We start from the raw sequence: 22,573 nt of genomic DNA on the forward strand, positions 1-22,573 counted from the left end.
GTGTTTTTAAGAATAAATATCTATGGTTATTTGTGGAAATCTCAAGCATTGAGCACAAAAGTATGGTAGCTATAAAAATGAAAAAAACTCAAAATAGAGAATTGCATTGATATTAAGTCAGTGTCATTTCATTGAAAGCATATATACATGTATTCTTAGTATGCAATGGTATCACTCTGACTTCAGTATATAAAAAAGTGAAATTTATTAAGAAACTTTTCTGCTTACAATGATCTACTCCTTCTGATTTTATGTTTAGTAAAAGTGTTACACATATGCCAGACAATGCTGGGTTTCAAGAAAGTAAAAATTCATATCTATTTTTCTTGCTCTAATACTTCTGTAAGTGAATTCCTTCCATCTGTTCTCTAGGCTCACAATAAGCCATAGTCTTCATAAAGGAGTTTGAATGCATAGCCTGAACAAATTTTCAAAGGAAATAAACATCAATTTAATGATCATTTTAGTGCTAATTACTACTGTACTTTCAGAAGCTGAATTCATCTCAGGGGTAATGTTTTCCTCCTATGATAATTCTTTATTTCCCAACTAGCAGCCCTTTAAACCTTGATGTATCTAGTTTGTATTGTATCATGTAAGGAAGTACATGTCATGTCAATTTTCTGCCTTAAGAACAAAATGTTATTATTATAATACAACTGTTTTCACCCGTTTATATTCACTGCTTTGTAAAGCTTCACATTAACACACACAGTTGACTGACTTCATTCTGCAATTTGAAATACGAGACCAAAATAAATATGATGATATTGCCAAGGGGTGGAATCCGCAGTTAGCTGACAGGGAGAATTTTCGACCCTCAGCATTAGCTATGTAATATAGTGGCAGTGGAGGGCAATGTATGTGGAAAGAAGTGAAAGCAATCAGCTGGCATTCATTCAGTGAGATGGAAGAGCCTGTCAAAGACACCAACAACTAATCAGCTGCCAACACTGATGGATGCTTTGCCGGCATTCAAATCTATCACAGTGACCAAGTAATGTCTACCGTTTACCCAGTAGATGAATAAACTGAGCTAATATATGGTTTCTAAGCAAATAGATCATTAATTCTGCTTAATATGTGGAGGCTAAAGTTTAAATCTTCTACCAAATAGCAACCTTTCCCTTAAGGTGTGTGGGAAAAGCAAGTTATGGTTGACTAGTTAATAATGATATTTTTCGCAAGTAACAAATTTGTTCTGTTAGATTTTATTTGAGTCTGCACTTTGCAATTGTCACTTACTATTAAACATATCACAGAATTTATTAACATGTTACTTAAAATGGGAGAAAAAGATAGGATTTGATGGACTTCTGAAGGAGGAAGTCAATCATCCTTCATGTGCAATTAGTATTCATAATTTATAATCTTATCCAAAATTAGTGTTACATGGATTCCTAGAATAAAATTATTTCTTTATCAGAGTTTATGCTTTTTTCCTTTCTCATGAACTGATTTTTTTTCAAATCTTGTAGCCATTAGGTTGATTGCATTTTATTATTATATGGCTTCTAATTAATTGCCGAGCATATTATGGAATGACTTCTTAATAGCTTATAAAACCAACACTGTTCACCAATCAGTGTCAGAGAAAGATGGTTTGAAACATGCATTGGTAAGTGATAACTTGAGATATAATTAGTGAAGAGGTCAGGTAGAGATGAATCAATTCAGGTTGTAATACACTTGTGCATGGAAGCAATGCTTGGAGTTTCTGTATAGCTATCCTTATCTCAACTAGCAAAAATGCTATGTCTTTCTTATTATTGCTTATGTCTACTCTTCAACAAAATTAGAGAAAAGAGCAGAACAGGTTTGGCTTAGAAGCGAGGGGGTTGGGGAGAGAGGAAAGGGATGGGAGAAAAGGGGGAGAAATTGCCCAAACAATGTATGCACATATGAATAAATGAATTTTTAAAAAGAAGTATAAAGGTCTTTATTAAAGTACATTAGATACAACTAACAAGGACAGGAAAGGGAAATATATTTTTAAGGACATTTGGCAGCAACTCAGATTATTTTGTAAATCATCACTTTCACAGTATCAGTGTTAATGAAATAACATAAACACTTAATGGATCTCTGTAAATGAAGGTCTTTAAATGATAATGGAAACTCAAGTGAAAATTTATATAAAATATAATATGTGAAATTACTTTTGGTCATTCATGTGCAATTAGTATTCATAATTTATAATCTTATCCAAAATTCATATTGCATAGTTTATATGAAGCAACTCTAGCAAATATCTGTTTTACTAATCTTGGCACAGATATGCTAAACTTTAAACTCATCAAAAATTTGTGAAAGAGAAAAAAGTGTGTCTCTCTGGAAGAGTAATTCAACTATCTGAAAACCTTAGGTTCAAGCCATAGCACTGCAAAAAACACAAAAAAAGCAAGTGAAATATTTAAATAAAAAATAAGAAACCTAAAATAGTGAGGAATTAAATTACTGAACATGTAGGAATACAAATGAGATTTCTTCTAGGCACTGTTCTTTTTACACAATGGATTAAATTTTTCCACCCTTCTATACCCAGGCCTTTTTAATCTAAGCCATAATAAATAGATCCACTTAAGCAATTTCAGCATTTATGACCCTACATCACCCTATTATCTGAATTGTAGAAAAACTTCAATTCTGTGAGAAAAGATAGAGCTAAGATAAATAATTTTAAGAAAGATAATCATCCACATGATGACAAGTTTCTGAGCTTTATTAAAAAGCAAGAACATAGGGAATTCTGCTCATTAATCTTATCTTTATATTTTTAATATGCTTTACTAAACAACTTTGATGTTGCTGACTGGCGTAGTAATGAGTATGAGAGATTAGAAAATAATAAACCATCAGACTTTTCATTTTAAAAGAAAAAAGATGAAAACATGTAGGCAAACTACTGCGTGGGGGAAAGTAAAACCTGGCTGACCAGAAATCAAAGTCAATTAATTCACACTAAAGGCACTCTGTGTGCCTTATTAAAAAAAAAAGTGGAAATCATTACAGATTCCTGGCTATGCTCACAGAGAACACTATCATAATTGAATATGTGAATGTAAGTTGTGCATTGCTAAAGAAACTTTTTAAAGCAATTTTAATAGGAGTCAAAAAATGCTGGCATTATTTGATATATCATTGTACTTCTGGAATCTGTCCTCTGAAATGATAGCAAAAGGCACATAGAAAACAGAAACCTGAAAAACAAATGCTTACTGTGACATAATTAATACCATCAATTTTGACAGAAAGCATATACAAAATTTTCAAAAATAGGAGATTGACTAAGGAAATTATGGGAGATAGTGGGGAAAGGCAGTAGGAGGATGAACCAGGTGTGAAGAATGTATACACATGTTTGTAAATGCAAAAATAGTACCTGTTGAAACTGTCCCAGAAATTGAGGGAGGTGGGAATAAGAAGAGCAGTGGAGGGGGTAACTTCAAGTATGATATATTTGATACATTGTAAGAACCTTTTTAAATGTCACAATGTATTCCCAACCAGCACAATAAGGGAAAAAAGAAATAAAGAAAAAAATAATAAATGAATAAAAAAATAAAATAAAGATTCTACTCTGCAGAATAGTTTACAATAGGCAAAAAATTGGCAAAAATTATTGCAATAGAAGGTTCAAATATAAGAGGGAAATATGTTAAAAATATTGTTTATATATATTTACATTTACATACTGGTATCTTAGTTTTATTTATTTATATTCATATACTTAAAGGCTTTTTGTGGGACTGGGGTTCTAACTTGGGGTTTCATACTTGCAATGAAGTTATTCTATCCCTTGAGCCACACGTCCAGTCCATTTTGCTCTACTTATTTTGGAGATGGAGCCTTCAGGAACTATTTGCTCAGGCTATACTCCAAAAGGGATTCTCCTGACCTCATACTGTCAAGTAACTAGTATTATAGGAGTGAGCCCAGATATCCTAAAAACTTTTTAAAAAAGAGCACAAACAAGTATAGGAGACATACTTTGTGAACTATATTCACATCAAAATTTAAGAAACTAAAAATAAAACATTCAGACATTTCCTATTAATCTTTTGTATCTGATAATACAGTATACCTCAAAAATTAAACTTGTAACCAAACTACTATCTGAACTCAATACACAAGGATTTTGGTAATAATGCATACATGCATTTCTAAATATTAAGAATTGTGTTTGAATTGTGGAAATATAGGCTAATTTTCCCTTCTCTAATCATGTTCTCTAAAATGTCCAAATTTTTGTTTATTTTATTTAAAAATAGAGAATATAGTGTGGTAGAGAAAAAGAGAGAGAAAGAAAATTTTATGATAGGCCAGATCTTTTGTCAACTTACTTTTAGGTACACTTTATAGTTTTGTTATAATATGTTTAAATAATATAGGTAAAGCCATTGGAGTAATATCTGAAACATTTTAAATGCTCAATAAGTAATAGATTAGCACTCTAATAATTATGTTGATTTCTTTTTCATTATAAAGTAACCCATAATATTTCTATACACCAATCTGAGCAGGAGTCAACCACTGAACGTTCCCAATAGCTCAAAATGAAAGTTAATCCTTCCTTCAAGGAAGGATTGCTCCTATCAGCCTGTTGCTGTGGCTTTGAGAAACACACGGAAACGTTTAAACACAAAGTGGTGTTAGCCGATTAGGTTTACATGTTTTTCTAGGAGCAATAGTGGAAGCAATCCATTGTGTAATGACTGCTATGGATTAAAAATACCCTGTTCTCTGCTTATATTGGATGTCTTCTTTTTGCCACCCTTGCTCCTTAATCTTCACACTTGTAAAGTGTTTCTCCTGTCCATTTTCTCCTCCCTCATAGCAGCCTGTGGGATCTATTACTAAATGTTTTTCTGACCAAAGTCTCTATCCCCAGTCAGGAGACAACTTTACGACAAGGGACCGGAAAGCATCTTCATCAGAAATAACATCTCCAATGTCTAGCTTAGCATGCTTCCAGACTCTATACCATTTTCCATTTACATGGACAAAATCATACCAGAAGCCAATGCATCTCCATTCTATTACAATGTTCAGTTAGATTCATATTTTATTTTTCTTTGCTGGTATATAAGATACTCTGCTTCTTTCATGTTTACTTCCCATTTCCTGGCATAGCTTCAGAGCATGCATATATTTAATACACTCTATATGAATATATCATAATTGAACCAGTATGATGGACTATATAACTAAACCCTGCTAACCTCAATTTTTTTCAGTACAGAAAGGAACAAGACTGAAAGAGAAAGGAATATTGAGTTGAATGTGGTACTTGAATCATTCTGGTTCTAAGGAGCCTTAACAAAGGTTGTTAGCCCTTATTCCTGCCCAATAAAATTTTCTTTGCCAAATGATTATTTTAGAAGCCTAGTGGAAGTTGTATTAGGTTCTAGATCACTGATCCTTCAGGGGAACCCACTATCCCACAGGTTGCTTTGTGACTTGTGCCATAGATTAAATTGCCTGGCTAGAGAGGAAATCAATTGCTACTTTTACAAAAACTTCACAAAATTCTTGCAGTCTACAATCTAATCAAAATCTAAAAGCCCCTTGTAGATTAGTTTTATGGCTCATTTTGTACCTTAGAATTGATGACATTTCTCACAGTTCTGTTTTCCTTTTTTCCCCCCAAATATAATACTATTGTTTTTCTTATGGTTACTAGGAGAAAATGAGTCCTTGAGAAGCTGTTCATTTTTGGGTTGTTATTTCTGTTCTTTTTGTTTATTTTTAACGCATTCAAATTATTTTTTATCCTATATGCATCAATCTATTTCTTTTCCTTCAGCCATCTACTCCAAATAGTTTATGTTACTATATAGGAATAACATGTTGCTTATGAGCAAAGATAATTGCTCCATCATTTTAGAACCACTTAAAAGAACATCATTCATTCAACAAAAATTTATTGAATACTTACTAGTATTAAGTAAAGGATTATGGGTGTTGAATAGAAAAAGAAATCACTCTAAGACAGCCAAAACGAAAGAGGTTGATTTCTGTAACCATTTATCTCAAATATATGGATGTAGATATATGTAGCATACATATTATACTATACAACACCACACATCTACTCCATGTTATACACAGAGATGGGAATATCATATATAATGCATAAACTTCTAAATGAATTTATTACTTAATTCTACCTTTAAACAGATACCACCACCTCATTCTCTCACACACTGTGTGCATGCATTATGGCACTCAAATTATTTATACAAACTTTCTCCTTATCCTTTATTTTCATATTGTAAACGGATGGTATCCCTACTGCAAGAAATTTTAAAAGTGGGGTTGGTTCCCTTTGTGTCAGTGGAAAGTGTTCTGTTGTAAGCTTCAAGCCATTTTAAAACAACGTCCTTTTAAGTCAGGGCTGTATTCTAGATGCTGGCATGTCCATTACTGACCAGGGTAGATTTAATTTAGTTACCTTTAAAGTTAAGTGAGAGTCATAACTTTCTGTTTGTGCATTTCAGTATGAGAACTTCACATCAAACTGAATTTAAATGACTGAAGAAAGTGTAGGCATTGTGAACATCTATTTGAAATGTGAATGTCTTTATTTGAAATATCTTCCTTCCCTGGAAAAAACTAACTTCAAACAAATATCTTTGCATGCTCTGCAGTGATAAAATATTAAACTAGGCAAGTCTTGATGTGATTAACTGAATAATGGTTACCAAATCACAAACTTCTCAGGGTGACCAAGAGAAAATAAATGATACATGGGAGCAGAAAGACTCTAGAGGCAGTTGGTTCCTGTGTAATGGCCAAAAAATGGATAATAATTGCTCTGATCTAATGGTTTCCCACTGAGATAGAACATTGTTAGACTCTAGGTTCTATTTATAACTTAGTCTTAATTAATTAATTAGTACTTAATTATTTAATATTCATGCAAAAATCACATGAAATTAAATAAAACTTTGTCTTCTTATTCTGAACAAACCCTTCTACTTTCTATTATATAAAGGTAAAAACCTCATCAAAATATTAAATTTGAGGGACAAGGACAGTGCTAAATGTCACCTGAAATTTCCACTAACTTAGGAATTCTTAAAAAGCATGCAAATTTTGTCTTGATACACTGCATCAGTGTCATTTTACCCTACACATTTTATCACTGTTACTGTCACTCACCCAGCAAATTGATAATGATGCTCTTCTTACTAGTGCAAAATCAATGATATTAGACTGTTTTCATTACTTGACTGCTGACCATACTACACTGAATCGCTTTCACCATCATCTTTGGAACAACCATGTGAGGTCTTCATTATGATTTTTACAACTTAAAATTTAGTGTTTAAGAAAATTAAATAATATTTTCATAGTCAAATAACCCTAAAGAAGTAATCAAATAATTCTAAGTCTTTTTGCCTCTGGAATTTATTTTTTTACCAAAAGATATCCTCTTTTGCATTTATTCAGTTATTTTTATAAAATTATTTCTAGCTACCTTACCTTATGCTATGCTTGAAGCATAAATTGTGAGCAAAACAGAAATTTAGGAGTTTTAATGTTATATTGAATATATCTGATTTTTTATTTTCATGTGATTTCTTAAAGTAGAATTCTAACCCAATGTATTCTATCAGAAGAGAGAAATTTTAGCCTCTGTGGAATGTAATAGAACTATTGGGCACTATTTTGTTTGTTAAGTCTAAATTCATAGTCATACATGAATATTTATCCTGCTATTTGATCAGAACCACACTTGCAGAATTTGTTCAGTAATGCAGAGAGAGTACATCACAGTCAGGTAATTCATGAGCACAGTTTTCCGGTTATTATAACTGACACCCTCCAGTTGAAAGATCAATATGTTTCTTTTAAACTTTTGAAGGGACATTTAGTATAGTAATGTAATGTGAAAACTGTAAGTTAATCCTGAATTTCAGTAACCTTATAAATAAAAATTTATTCCTATTTTGCTTGATGTTACATTGTGTTCTATGTAATGCCTAATGACATAACCATTTAGTCTAAGCCTATTTATTATAAATGATTCACCAGTTATCACATTAAAACAATAGAGATAATAATATTGTCATCTATGACTTTTCGTATTTGTATGCACATATGAAAATCTTGCCAAAAATGTACGCTCTGGATTGATAATCAGGCGAATTTTTGTTTGAAAAATGAGAATACTTGCTGAATTGTGTTGATGTCTATTCTGTTACCCAATTGGAAATTTGTAGGTATATGTGCAAGAGTACCTTTCCTGTAGGTAGTTTATATATACCATTTAGGTGAACACTGCATGCATTCTACCTAGGAATGTATGAATTGTCAGGACGATTGATAATATTTTATGTTGTATGTAATCCTAGTTGTATGTTGTATGTTGTATGAAAAACTTAAGAGAAGAATAAATAAATGACTGACTATCTCCAAAAACATATTTCCAGAAAAATCAAACTCTAAGCATCCAAGATCTCTCTAATACCTCAGATTATCCTGCCAAAAATAAACAGTTTATATATATATATATATATATACTGTAAAGTTTAATTAAGAATTTTAATGATTCTATGATTTAGGTCTTAAATTTCCCCTAAAGATGAAGACTTGGTTGTCAGCCTGGTGGTATTAAGAAGTAGTGGAATCTTTTAGGTGGTAACACCTAGTAGAAGTAAATTACATCATTAGGGCTATGTCTTGAAGGGGACATTGCCACCCCTGGCCCCTTTCTCTCTCCTTATTTATTTATTTAATTATTTTTGCTTGTTAGCTAGCATTGTGCTGAGTGGAGGTACACTGTAGCATCAACAAAAGTTCTTACAATATAGTATGTATATCATACTTCAATTCAGACACTCCATTGCCCCACCATGAATTTCCATCATGATGTACTGTCTTGCCACAGTCCCAAAACCAATAGGGTCACGTGACCCTTTAAAAAATATAAGTCAAAATAAGCCTTTTATTTCTTTTCAGTTGATTATGTCAGGAATTTTGTCACAGCAAGGAAAAGGTAACATAAGTACTGCTTTCAATCACTACATAGATGATTTACAAGTGCATTGTTTGTTATATGTAAATAGAATTATTTACAATAAAAGAGAGTAATAATAAGGCATGTACAATATTCTTAATTATTAAGTAAACCTATCTCTTTTTTTGTCATAAAGAAGTTACAAATATTTTCCAATAAGTAGATGGAAACCTAACAAATGACCAGAGGATATATCAGGATATCAAGTCTTACATTTTTTTCTAGAAAAATTGCTCTCATTCTTGATAGCAAAAGAACTCTGTGTGTTGAAACAGAATCACTTCTTAACAGTACTAGCCAATATCAATGGAGATCTCTATTCTGTAGCTATATTTAAGCTTAGTGAGTGAGGCTTCACAAACAACAGGCTGTCAAAGGCAGAACACAGAGTGTGAGTTAATGCACCTACAACTACAACTACAACTACAACTGATAAAATTGTTTTTATATGAAAAGAACAGAAAAAAGAGAAACATTTGAGTTCTAAAGAAACAAATTATAAATTGCTTCTGGAAAACAATACTGAATGCATTAAAATGGTTAACAGAAATAGTTCAAGCCAGAAATGATGTCCTGGAATAAGGAAGTTCATATTATTGGTGATTGTTCATGAATGAGTCATTTAAGACAGAGAAATGTCAAGGGTTTTAACTTATTGCATCTTCTAGCTATAAAAATTAACCAAATGATCATGACTGAACAATAGTTGTTTCATATTTACCAACTAAGGATTTAAACATGGAACAGGGTATTTCATCCATTATATGCCTGATTCTTATCAGTTGTACTTATAAAATATATTTTGTCTAGTCATATTCCTTTAAAAACCACAATTTATAGGCTTCTTTTTTTCTATCCTTTTTCACTTCATTTTTCCCCCATTGTCCATTTCTCCTCTCTCCCTTCCACTTTCCATCATTGTTTCTTCTTTACACTCACCATCACCACAGTGCTCCACAATTCTCTCAGCCAACCATTCTGCTGTATTTAGTGATCACCTTGGCATTTTCATGATGGAAAGAGGGTAAGGTTTTGCATCATGCATATAGATGATGTATGTAATCTACTTTTACATACAGTATTATATCACTTTTACATACAGTATTATATCTTTCATCATTTAATTTGTTACATTTTCCATTAAACATTATGTTTTTAAGATTCATCCATAAAGTTAGGGTTATTTATTTATTTTGCAGTGCTGCTGATGAAACCCATTTCCTTGTACATGATAGCCAAGTGCTCTACCACTGTGCTTTATTCTTAACCACTATGGTTACTTTTCATATGTTGCTTCTATTGCTGCAAAATACTGTGTTCTTCTTTCCTAACAATTTGCATGTTTACTTTCTCAGAAATGAGAATGAGGTTACCTGTGATTTTGTTCCACCACTTCAATAAACATCCTAATTTATGTCCCCTTATTAAACTATGCAAATATTTCTCTGGGTTGTAGACACAGAAGTGATGATGCACCATAGGGCACGTACATCCTTGACCTGACACATTGATGCCGTGTTGTTTCCTAGAGCAAATGCTTCAATCTACTTCACCACCAGTAGGTAGCATGGTTTGGGATGGTTCTTACAATTGGATAGAGCAATGACAACTTTATTCTTTTTAAGGGCAATTTAACTCCTCTTTTGAAAATTATTCTTAACTATAAATTATGAAGCAACCTGTAAGATTTATTTATTAAAAAAGAACAATTTAAAAGGCTGGATGTATTTTATTTGATTTAGTTTATAAGAAAATATGGGGGTGATGTATCTTTTTTAATATTAGTCACCCTGTTATCCATAGGTAAGAAGTTCCTCTCCCATTACTCACATCTTCTCTTTTTTCTGACTATATATCTATCAATCACCTCTCTATCCTCTTTCTATCTAACCATCTATCACTAAGTTTTATATGAGTTTTGAGAGGACTTGTTTATTTTAATTAGCTAAATTAAAATATAGCCAATTATCAGATACTTTAAACCTTTTATGCAACAATGTCTACACTCCCATATTTATTAGCTTCAATATTGATTATTGCTGCTGTTAAGAAATGGCATTGTTTTTGTGGAGTTTTATGGCTGGCTTTTTCCAACATGCAATGTTGCTAATATTCGGAAGTTCTAATAGTCTGCTAGTAGTTTTTTTTTCTGGTTACTTATTTAGTTCACAAACAGTAATGATTTAAACTATGCCTCAAATCTATAAAACTCTCATTTAAGTATTGATTTTTATGGCTGGAAAATACAGTTTATGATGACAGTGAATAGTTTACTGTATTATCAAACCATTCAAACATAAGGTTTTTCTAATATACACACACCTGTTGGGTTTTGTAACATTATAATTACTATACCATTTTCTCTTTATTCCTTAATTTTAAACATAAGTATTCATAAATGTACATTTATATTTATAAATAAGTTTCTTAAAAGTGATAAAACATTTTATATTTTTGATTTTTTATAGTTTTATGATGCAGTATATTGGTAAATTTAAATAATAACCATTATTGCATCGCTGTAGAAATGTGACACTGGTCATCTTCCATTTTGTATAAATTTCACATATATATGCAATCACGAGGATAAATATTGCATGTATACGTTAAAGGCTTTTAATGATGTGTCATAATTTGTCTTGGCATTTGATTAAGATTTTATTCAATTTATGGATTACTGATGAGAGGCATTGCATGCCATGAATATGGCATGTTTAAGCATCTATTGACATTAAATATTAAACACTTTACTTTGAGGTAGGCCTCATGTTGGATGATTTTACCTAAATAAAGGCTCATGACAGTGTGCTGAGCATGTTTAAGGTACGCTAGGCTAAGAGATGAAGCTTGGAAACTTCAGTGTATGCAATACATTTTTGACTTACAGATTTTCAGTTTGATAAGCTATATCATTGTAAGAAGGAACATCATCTTTTTTATGTGTATTTTGAAATACTAATTTATGTCTTTAGAACTTTGTTTAGTGATTATTCTAGATAATCAATACTATCTTATGGCTTCAACCTCACATACCAATATTTAACATATGACTTTTTTATAGCAGATAGCTCCCTTTTCAACACTTAGTCTAACAATATTTGTCTTTTAATTATGCTAGAATATATATAGTGATACTGGGTCTTGAACTCAGGGTGTTCACTTTGAGCCACTCCACCAGCCCAAGTTTATGTGATAGAATTTTTTTTTTTGATGTAGAGTCTTGCAAACTATTTGCCTGGGCTGGCTTTGAACTGGCTTGCTCCTAATCTCTGTCTCCTGAGTAGCTAGGATTATAAGCATGAACCGCCAGCACTCAGTTTGTTGAACTATATTTAATCAATTTATTGATATAGTTGAATGTAACTGATATATTTATTTTCTTTGACCCATCTTTTATTTTTACTGTTCTTTCCACTCTCTTGCTGTTTTCAATTTAATGTGTTATCTAATGTCTTCTCCTCTATTAACACTTAATTACATCATCTTATATGGTTGCTTTGTAGCTAATGTTTATGAGTCTCTCACATATTGTTTCTACTATAAGTTGTACTGCTTCTTACAAAAGATCAGTTTATCTTGTTCTCCCTAACTCTTTACAACTGTTTTCATAGATTTTACTTCTATATATGTTATAATTAGTGGATGATTTTTTCTAAGCATTCAGTACTGCTTTTTATTAAGCCACAAACTTATCATTTTTCATTCTTGTTTTTTTCTTCTTTCAGATCCTTGTTTCTTTCTGTGATCAGTTTCCTTCAGCTTGAGAAAATAGTAATACTCATACTATGTGTTTTCTAATCACAATAGTGGGTGTTTTCTGACCACAAATTGTATGTTCTGATTTGTATTGGATTTCCAAACATTTTTCAGAATCTGGAATAGTACTGGCATTTTTCCTCCTTTTAGCATTTTAAATATGGTATTCCAGATTTCCTGTAGAAAATTGGTTACAAGCCTTGTTGAAAGACACTTCTGAAAGCTTCTTTCATTTTCTGTAGCTACTTTTGTGATTCTCTCTCTCTCATTTTGTCTCTTTCCACTTATTTTTCATCAGTTTGTTGATGATACATTTTGGTGTGTAGAGTTTCATTTTTTTGTACTTGTCCAGTTTATGATTCTTTAATTTCTCAAATCTGTAGGTTAATGTGTTTTATCAGTTTTGGAAACTACTCAGTCATCATGGTTTAACATAAAGTCTTGCAATCTACCCCATAATCCCTCATATTCTTCTGAGATTCCACACCTCTGAGTTTTCATTCTACTATGCTTTCTTTCACTTTGAATATTTTCTGTTAAATACACTTCAAGTTCAATAATCCTCTCACCTAGTGTGGCAGATCTGCTCCAAGTTCATCCAAAAAATACTTACTCTAAGATTTTTTTTAAGTTCGAAATTGTCATTTCATTCTTTCCTAGAAATTGAATGTTCTCTTGGAATTTTCCATAATTCAAACTATAGGCATTTTATTGTATTTAACATATTAATAAGTTTAAGTCCTTGTCTACTAAAAAAATGATGAATCAAATCATTTCTGGAGGCTGGGAATTTAGCTCCGTGTATAGTACATGTCTAGCATGCATGAATCCTGGTTTTGATCATGAGCACTAGAAGAAATAAAAAACCTCAAGTAATTTTCTTAGAAAAACATTCTTCATTTTCATACCTGTTTAAGTTTTTAAAATTTTTGTGCTCTATTTCCATCTCTTTTAAAGTGCTTACCAATGCTTGATTTTAAACTGATTATCTTTCTTTCACAAAATAACTGCAAATATTCCAAATGATGCCTTCTGCAAGGAAGAATTCTTTTTCTCTTCCAGAAAATGATATGAAAAACTAATGCCCTAAAAAATTATGCTCTCTTGGTTTGACTCTTCTTTGACTCTATCCACCTCTTGCTTATTAATGTTTGTTTTTCTCTGGTCTGTTAATGGAAAGTCTGGTGGTTTTATCTTCAACTTAAAAGACTGTGAAATATTCAGTTATGTTTATTATAAAATTTAGTCCTGCTTCTATAAGTTCCTAGCCTCCAAAGAATTTAGGTATGACAAATAAACTCTCAGGAAGAATATCAATTGTATATTTAAGGAAACTCTCTCTTCCATCAGCAGTTCCTTCTTACTTCCATAGAGTTTTGGGAGACTCCAGTTTAACCTTTAAAGTCTCAGATTAGTTTCATACACACATATACATCCTGCACCTCAGCAAATATCTAATGAGGAAAAACAAATACATTTATGTCTCTGCTATGGTTTGGATGTGGAATATCCCCCAAAGCCCATTTGTTAAAGGATTATTCCCTAGTTTAGGGTATGGGGAAGTGGTGGGAAGTTTGATAGATGGGGACTAGTGGTAGGTCTTGGTCACTGGGAACATGCCCTGGAAAGCAACCATGGTATGCCATCTCTACTTTTTTGCTTCCAGGTCACAGTGTGGTGAGCAACCATGGACTGAATCCTCTGAAATAATGAGCCAAAGTAGTACTTTATTGTTTTAAGTGATATTCTCATATTTTGTTACAGTTAGGAAAAACCCCTCGAATTTCCAAACTGTCAGAAATGCCCTGTGTAACTACCAAATTTATTGCTTTTGTTTTCACTTAGAGTCCCTCTGAATGGGCAAACCAAATCCACAGTCTGCACCTAGAATGGATGACTTCCTTTAGGCAGAAAGTTAGCAATGATTGCTTCACTATTGTAGAAAATGTCCTCCTTTGTGGGATCCTAATTATCTTGTTCTCAGTGCTTCATAGATCTCTAAGACTGTAAAAGTAAAATTTTTGTCATTTACTCTTACATATTGGACTGGGAATATAGGGTTTCTATCAGTAATTAAGATACATACTAACTTAATGCATTATTTAAATTATTCAAAGTTAATACCAGAAAATCCACAGTGAAGAAAACCAAAGTTTTCTGTAGCGACTGATTGTAACAGTGCCATGTATAGCCATAATGCAGACGGAAGCAAAATGGAACTAAAATGTGTATTACCATAAATAACTTTTAATCTCATTTCAGACTAGATCGGGTGCATTAAAGGTCATATGGCTACATGGTACATTTAATCTAATTTCAATATTTTCCTATAAGTTTAAGTAAAAGATGTTGATTTTGCTTCCATTAAGGTAAACTAAAAATATAATTTAAATAAATTATGATTTCTTTTAAATTCAATATTTTTAAAAAGTAAAGTTGCCAATTTGAATTTTTTCAAAATCAAATCAAATACTATTAAGCAATGAAAAATTCTTGTTTGATTTGAAATATTCTATTTGTTAAAACACACTGCTCTCCATTGGAAATAGGACAGGATGGATGCCAATTTGCAATGAACCTTTCTCCTACAGTTTTCCACAAAGTCCTACAACTTACATGTTTCTCCTCAATTTCTCACTAACAGTGCTCACTATTTCTTTCTATACCTTGTCCATTCTATCATCTTATCTTAAACTACATAGAGGAAATATTATTCTGCAGATGTTTATTAAGCATGACATCATGAGAATATGGAAGTTGATGCTCTGAGAGAGATGGAGCACGGTTACACACTCAGTATGAGTCACACATTCGTTACGTACAGAAAATGAGCATAGTATTGGAGAAGAAAATATTTCTTAGACTTAAAAGTTTGAAAAAAATGCTGGGTGCCAGTGATTCACACCTATAATCCTAGCTACTCAGGAAACAGAGGTCAGGAGGATCACAGATCAAGTCTAGCCTGGGCAAATAGTTTGCTAGACCCTATCTCAAATCAAGCAACAAAGAAAAGGTGCTGGTGGAGTAGCCCAAGTGGTAAAGTTCCTGCCTACCAAGTGCGAGGCCCTAAGTTTAAACCCCAACACTGTCAAAAAAAAAAAAAGTTCAGAAAAAAATCATTTTATTTCATTTCAAATTGTGGTAATTTTCTGTAAATGCTTCAAATCATAAAGTTTGTCCATCACCACAGAAAGGTAATTGATAAATGGAATCTGAGGATGAATAGTACAATTATGCAGTGTTTAGGAGGGAAGGACTACCTATAGGAGAGTAGAACATAAGGAAAATTGTTTTTTAAAAGCTAACCTGAGGAAAGTAATTTACAGTGCAGGGAAAACATATTGCTCAATAAATCTAACCTATACTTCAATATCAGATAAAAAAATAATTCACAGATAACTCACAATCATGATAATTATCAAAGCATTGTCATCATTATCATAATTGCTACAATTTTTGCTTGTCCACTGTTGTGCAAGGAAAGTATCAACCTATGAAGTGTGCATTATGACGTCAGTGTTACCACCCTGTCCATTTCTACAGTTGAGACAATTGAAACTCAAAAACACTAAATACTTTATTCCAAATTGTATAACCATTTAGGTCAGAGATGAGGTTGGAAAGTTAGGCTTTGATCTATTACTGTTAACTCTCTATTGTATGTGATGGGGAGGTATGAAGAGGAACCCATTGTTGTATGTGGAACTTAACATTTTTTGACCCTTACAACCATATGAATTGATCACAGAAACTATAACATTTTCCTACATCACCTTATGAAAGCATCAAAGAACATCATTCACCTCATTTTTGAAGCAAGAAAAGTTAGTCCCTGAAAGGTCTACAACACTAAGTTCATTCAACTAAACCTAAGGTCATACAATTCAGTCTTGGCTACGCTTTTTCCTCTGAAATGTATCTCGTAGCCCCACAGAAATGTGTTCATTTTTCTACCTTCAATTTTTTTTGAATTGGTGGTTTTCTAGTCCTGATTTAAAACAGCAGAAAAGTGTTAAGCTATTTATACTTTTTACTAGACTCAATGTTTGTGCCAAGCTTTGGTTGTCTCTAAGTTTTATTTGTCCTCACTGTTTTGCTAGTTTTATCATTCTTATGATAGCATTGAAATTCCAATGACAGGAACTATGTTACTTGTTGTGTCAGGAATTATTCTGTGTCTCAGGATTCTTATTACACAGTTAAAGGGAGACAATATAATGTAGGTTAAAGAGTGTAGATTTTGTAATCAAGTATCTTCAACTCATACCTCTGCAATTTTCAAGTTCTGGAATCTTAGCAATTGTTTTACTAAAATGTGGGTGTATGGAATTTTAGTGATGATGATTTTAGACACTCTAATGTCATTGCCATGTCACATGGATACACAGTAAACAATAGCTTTTAATACAAATGACAACATTATCTATGTCAAATATGTACTGAATTAAAATTCAATGATGTGATTTAAAAGTAAACGAGATATAGTAAATACCCATATGAAAGCAACTTTAGTTTCATGGTTCAATTAGGTAATAGAGAAGCAAAATTCTTATAAGCTTTATTTGTGCTCATTATTGGTCTTTCTTTTAATATATAACTTAGTGTATACCATGATTTCAAAATATTCCAGGGCTATTGAATCAATATTGAAAATCAGACTAGACAGGTTAGGCTTAAGTTTCTTCATGGTTTTCTAGAAAACAAAAGGATATACTTGCTATTACAGACATTGCAGTTCTTTTCAGGTAAATGCAAGGGCTTTGGAGTCACACGAACGTGACCCACTATGGTCAAGAAAATCATGTGCAGCCAAACATGAATCCATGTGCTTGTCGCTGCCTCTTTTCTTCTTTGAAAAATATGAAAATCCCAGCATCTATGTCATAGGCTTTCTCTGGTACAGAGTATATACTCCATAAATGTTAGCAGTCATCATTATCATCACTGCTGTCTTAGCATTTCCATTATCATCATAGTTAATGTCATAATTACATCTTATCAAATTCAAAACATAGTTCTTGACTATATCACTTTAATATATGCATGAATATTTGGTTGGCAAGTTGGCAAGAAAACAAGAAACAGCCCCTTTTAACATTAAGAGTCATAGGTGATAAATATACTCTTTCTTGACATTTGAGTAAATAATCAATCTATAAATAAATAAATAAGTGAGATGAAGAAATAAAATCAAATACCTGGACAGTCTGATTGGTTCTGCATTTACTTTTACCTCTACATAAGGTAACACTTAACAAAATGAGTAGTTACTTGCACTGTCTCCTGCGAGGATCCAAAGGGACTTCTTAGTATTAAATACTTGGGTCAGATTATTTGACCCTTGTTGACTTCTGTGTTCCCCTTGCTGTCTCACTCTACACCCCTGGGATTCACCCTGCTCCTTCCTTCTTTATTATTGATTCTTTCCTCTTCATTACTGCCACTTTCAACTCTATACATTGGTGAGCCTCTCCTCCAGGACATCCTGAAGGAGGAGGAATCTTCCTTCCCATTTCAGTTCTCAGCTGTTCTTTTCTGCCATAGAAACAAAATTAATGAGAATGTCATTTTATTATACTACTGACTGCTATCGTGACCATATTTCTCTTCCTCCTCGAAATCAGAGTAAAATTACATGAAACTCTTAAATCACACATACACAGATAGTTCAGTATCATATCTTTTAAAGGTAGATGTAATCTAAATATTTTAAACAAATAAAAAAACATGAAAAATAACATTAAAACTTCCATCAAAATTTAGAGGCATATGTATTTCACAGGGGTTTTGTAAATTCTAGTCCCAAGTTGTACCAGTTTGGTTGCACTTTTTCCTGAGGTCCAGTGTTCCCTTGCTCTGCTTTGCCACACTACTCATATGGAAAGCCACTCATGTCTTTCTTGACCTGAAATGTGGCTTCAGGCCTTAAAGGAATTGACTCTTTCTCCTTAATTCTAAAAAGGAATTAATTAATTAATCTCCTTAATTCCAGAAGGCTTATTTTTAACTCTCAAAATGCAAACGTTAATCCCAATGCTTTTCATAAACAATGGGTCTAATATTTTACTTCTAAGGGTGATTTTCTTAAAATCTTAAATGTCCCTAATTTCTATAATCATCCCTGGAAAATAAGTTGCTTTTAGCATCTTTAAGCCAAAGTAGGCAGGAGGAAAAACTGCAGGTTTATTCTTTTATGGAGAATTCTGTTACATAAGATAGACAATATTTTAATTTTAAAACTCTTTATTTTAAGTACAATGAGAATAAATATATATTTTTTAACAATCATTAATATCAAACAGAATAAAGTTCACAAAATCTAGAAATTATAGTTCCAAATGTGTTATCTGAGATTTAAGAAAGAGTTTAGCACTTAAGTGAATAAGTTTCTGTGTGGAAAAAAATATATATATATATTTTGAACTGCAGTTCTCTTACTAATGTTATCAAAGCAAGGCAATTAAATTTCTCTTGTAGTCAGCTTCCTAATCTCTAACACCCATATAATTAAGTCACAGGATTTGCTTCCAATTGCCATATTTTATTGAATCTAAGTCACGTTTAATTCTATCATATTTTAATATCTGAAATCAAGTTGGTTTTTATAAACAGAGAGAAAAGCATTGTATATATTGTATTTCACAACTGTAGTACATCCTGTAATTTGATAAATATAATGTATTAGTGGGAAGCTTCATGCATGTTGATTAAAGGCTGTACTTTGGCAAATCTCACCTTTGCTTTGGACTAGGTCCATGACTTTGGAAAAATTACTTAAGCATTATACAACTACTTTTCTAAAGTGTTAAATTATTATGATTCAAACAATAAATGCCTCAGAAATTATATGATGTTTAGAACTTTCTAACATGTAGCAAGTAAAGAAAATTAGAGAACATAAATCAATTGTCTTTATAATACATACATACATGGAAATATCACAAGGGAACTCCCTGTGTAGCTACTTTTATCTCAAGCTAAAATTTCATGTTTTTTTTTATTTTATGTTTTATATTTTTTCTCCTACAAAATTGGAGAACAGGAGACCAGAACAAGTCCTGCCTAGGGGAAGGGCTGGCACTAGAGGGTGGAGGGAGAGATTAGTGAATGGAGTACAAGGGTGAATACCTGAATATCACACAAAAAATGTGTATACCCTTAAGTAAATGCAAAAATGATACATGTTGAAACTCTTCCATCAATTGGGGGAATGGCAAGTGAAGGAGAATGGTTGAAGAGGTGAATTCTTGTATGATATATTTGATACATGGCTGAACCTGTGTAATTGCCATAATGTACCTCCACCCATTACAACAATAAAGGCAACAAAAGTATTTTAAAACTTGTTTGAATTTCAAGTCTCATTGTTTTCTGAAAATACATTTATTTAGTAGTTTACAGACCCTTAAATTATAGCAGTAATTTCCTGCATGCAGGCTCTACTTTTTGACATGCAGGCTAGTGATATAGTCTTACATTAGTTTCAGGCTATTGTTTTATCAGTCACTCTCCATATCAACCTTCAGATTGATATTGAAAGTTCACAGTGATTCAAATGGTTAAACATATTTAATAATTATGTATATTTCTGATACACAAATTAGAATGGATTATAGAACGGGAGAATATGGCACAATAGATTATGGAAAGCCTAGTTTCTGCTCAGATTCCTATCTCTATGGTAAGATGGGTTTCAGAAAATTTCTTTAAGTAAGTTGCTTTTCTAAAAATTGACACAAAAGTCTCTGTCCTTCTAGAAAATCCTTCTTTTATGCTTGAAACACCTTAACCAGGTGTTAACTATCCCACTTTTTAGAGATCTTTAGTCACATTCCCCTTTATAATTGATCTTCATTGAAAGGAATCAAGAAAAGTCTGTATAAATAAAGTGTGTGTGTGGAGGGGAGAGGGTAGCTAAGTTTTTCTAAATGTACCTAAATCTGGGTATATTATTCACATTAGTCATTAATTTTCCAGAGCTCTCATGGTAAATTTACAAATACTGGATGGCTTAAAACAACAGAAATTTATCATGTCACAGCTCTGTAGGTCAGAAGTCTGAAATCAAGGTGTTGCAGGACTGTGCACCCTCTGAAGACTATAGACATGGATTTCTCCTTTCCCCTTATTGCTCTGGTAGTCCTGGGTGTTCCTTAGCTTGTAGGTACACCACTTCTACCTTCCTGTGTCTTCACAGGAATTCCCCCATGTATTTCTGTCTTTCGATAAGATTGCTTGTAATACTGGAAAAAGATACTACCTTACTGACAGTGTAAGTTCATTTTAGATTAAATAATTTCTTCTTCAGTGACCCTGTTTCTCAATAAGGTCACATTCTGCAGTACAGGAGTTTGAAACTTCAACACAAATTTTAGTGACCACTGTCCAATCTAAATAACCTTTATAAATCTGTATGTTCTACAGTACTTTAAATTCTGTTGTATTTTACAATTTTGCTAAAGTAACACTTAGGTCTTGGAATATACAGGAACTCCACAAACTTTCCTTAGACATAATGTACAGGTATGTTTAGGTAGGTAGCCTAAAATATTTACTAACATAACCCAATCTTATAAGCAATCTTGAAAAGAAAATGTGAGGATTAGGTATTTTCAATTCTGCTATTCCCCATAATGAAACTTAATTTTGATTACTTATACTTAATACACCAACTGATGAACACTGATGAGCATAATTTAATACTACTTTATTTTATGCTGATCATTTATTTTATTTCGTTATTTTTAGTTTATTTTCTTGTTATTACTGTGCTTGTTTAATTAAGTTGGTATGTATTCCTTTATCTTCTCCATGCTTATATGTTTTTCTACTTTTCCATTTCATCCAAAGTTAATATTAATGCACTTTTGGAGACATATATACAAATAAAATATATTTTTCTTCTATTAACAGCAACTGTTCCCTCACTTTCCCCTTATCAGGTAAATTGGCATTCTCCAATATTTGTATACCTCCAATACTTTCTACTCTCGTCTTAGGGAATTACAGTAACTAATATTACAGAACAAGTATTGTAGGTGTCCTACAAAAGCACTGTTTTCTGTGCTGTATACATTAACACATTTAATCATTACTGAAACGTTATAAAATGGACTCTATTATTATGCACACTAAAATAAAGACAACAAACACTGCATAGAATAAATTTATCTCTGCTGTTTTGTTCATGAATATATCCCTAAGACTAAAATAGTGAAAGGCATATGTTAAGGATTAAAGAAATACATGTTTGATAAGTGTGAAAAGAATATTAGAACAGAGTGGTTGATTTATTTCTTCTAATTCTACCAACTATTGGCCAAACCTAGATTGAAATTAGATGTTTTGATGCTGGATCTTGTGCTGTTTATTATTACACCTTTTGGAAGAGTTTTTATTTTTCATTTCTATCTAATTCTTATAAACCGAATTCCAGGTTTTCCCAAGACAGTCAAATAATTTTATATTCAACAGTTTACTCTTATTAAAAATACCATTTTCAATACATACTATTAAATATTATTAAAGAATAAATCAGTGTCATTATGCTTCCTAGAATTCTTTGCTTTCTTGCCACCTCTGGGAATCTGAATTCTGACCTTTAGTACAGTGCAGCTGAAGTCTTAGTAAAAACGTTTGGCTTGAGTGATAGAGCTAGAGCTTGTGTTGCCAGTGGAGGGAAAAATGGGCCAATACTTCCCTGAATCTCCCAGTTAATTCTTTAATTATATTCAGTATGAGTTTAATGTCTTCATTGTTTTGATATCCCTCTCATGGCCTCTAACAGTTTAT

This window comes from Castor canadensis, chromosome 13 (genome assembly GCF_047511655.1).
Source record: "Castor canadensis chromosome 13, mCasCan1.hap1v2, whole genome shotgun sequence".
In the NCBI taxonomy this organism is placed as follows: Eukaryota; Metazoa; Chordata; class Mammalia; order Rodentia; family Castoridae; genus Castor; species Castor canadensis.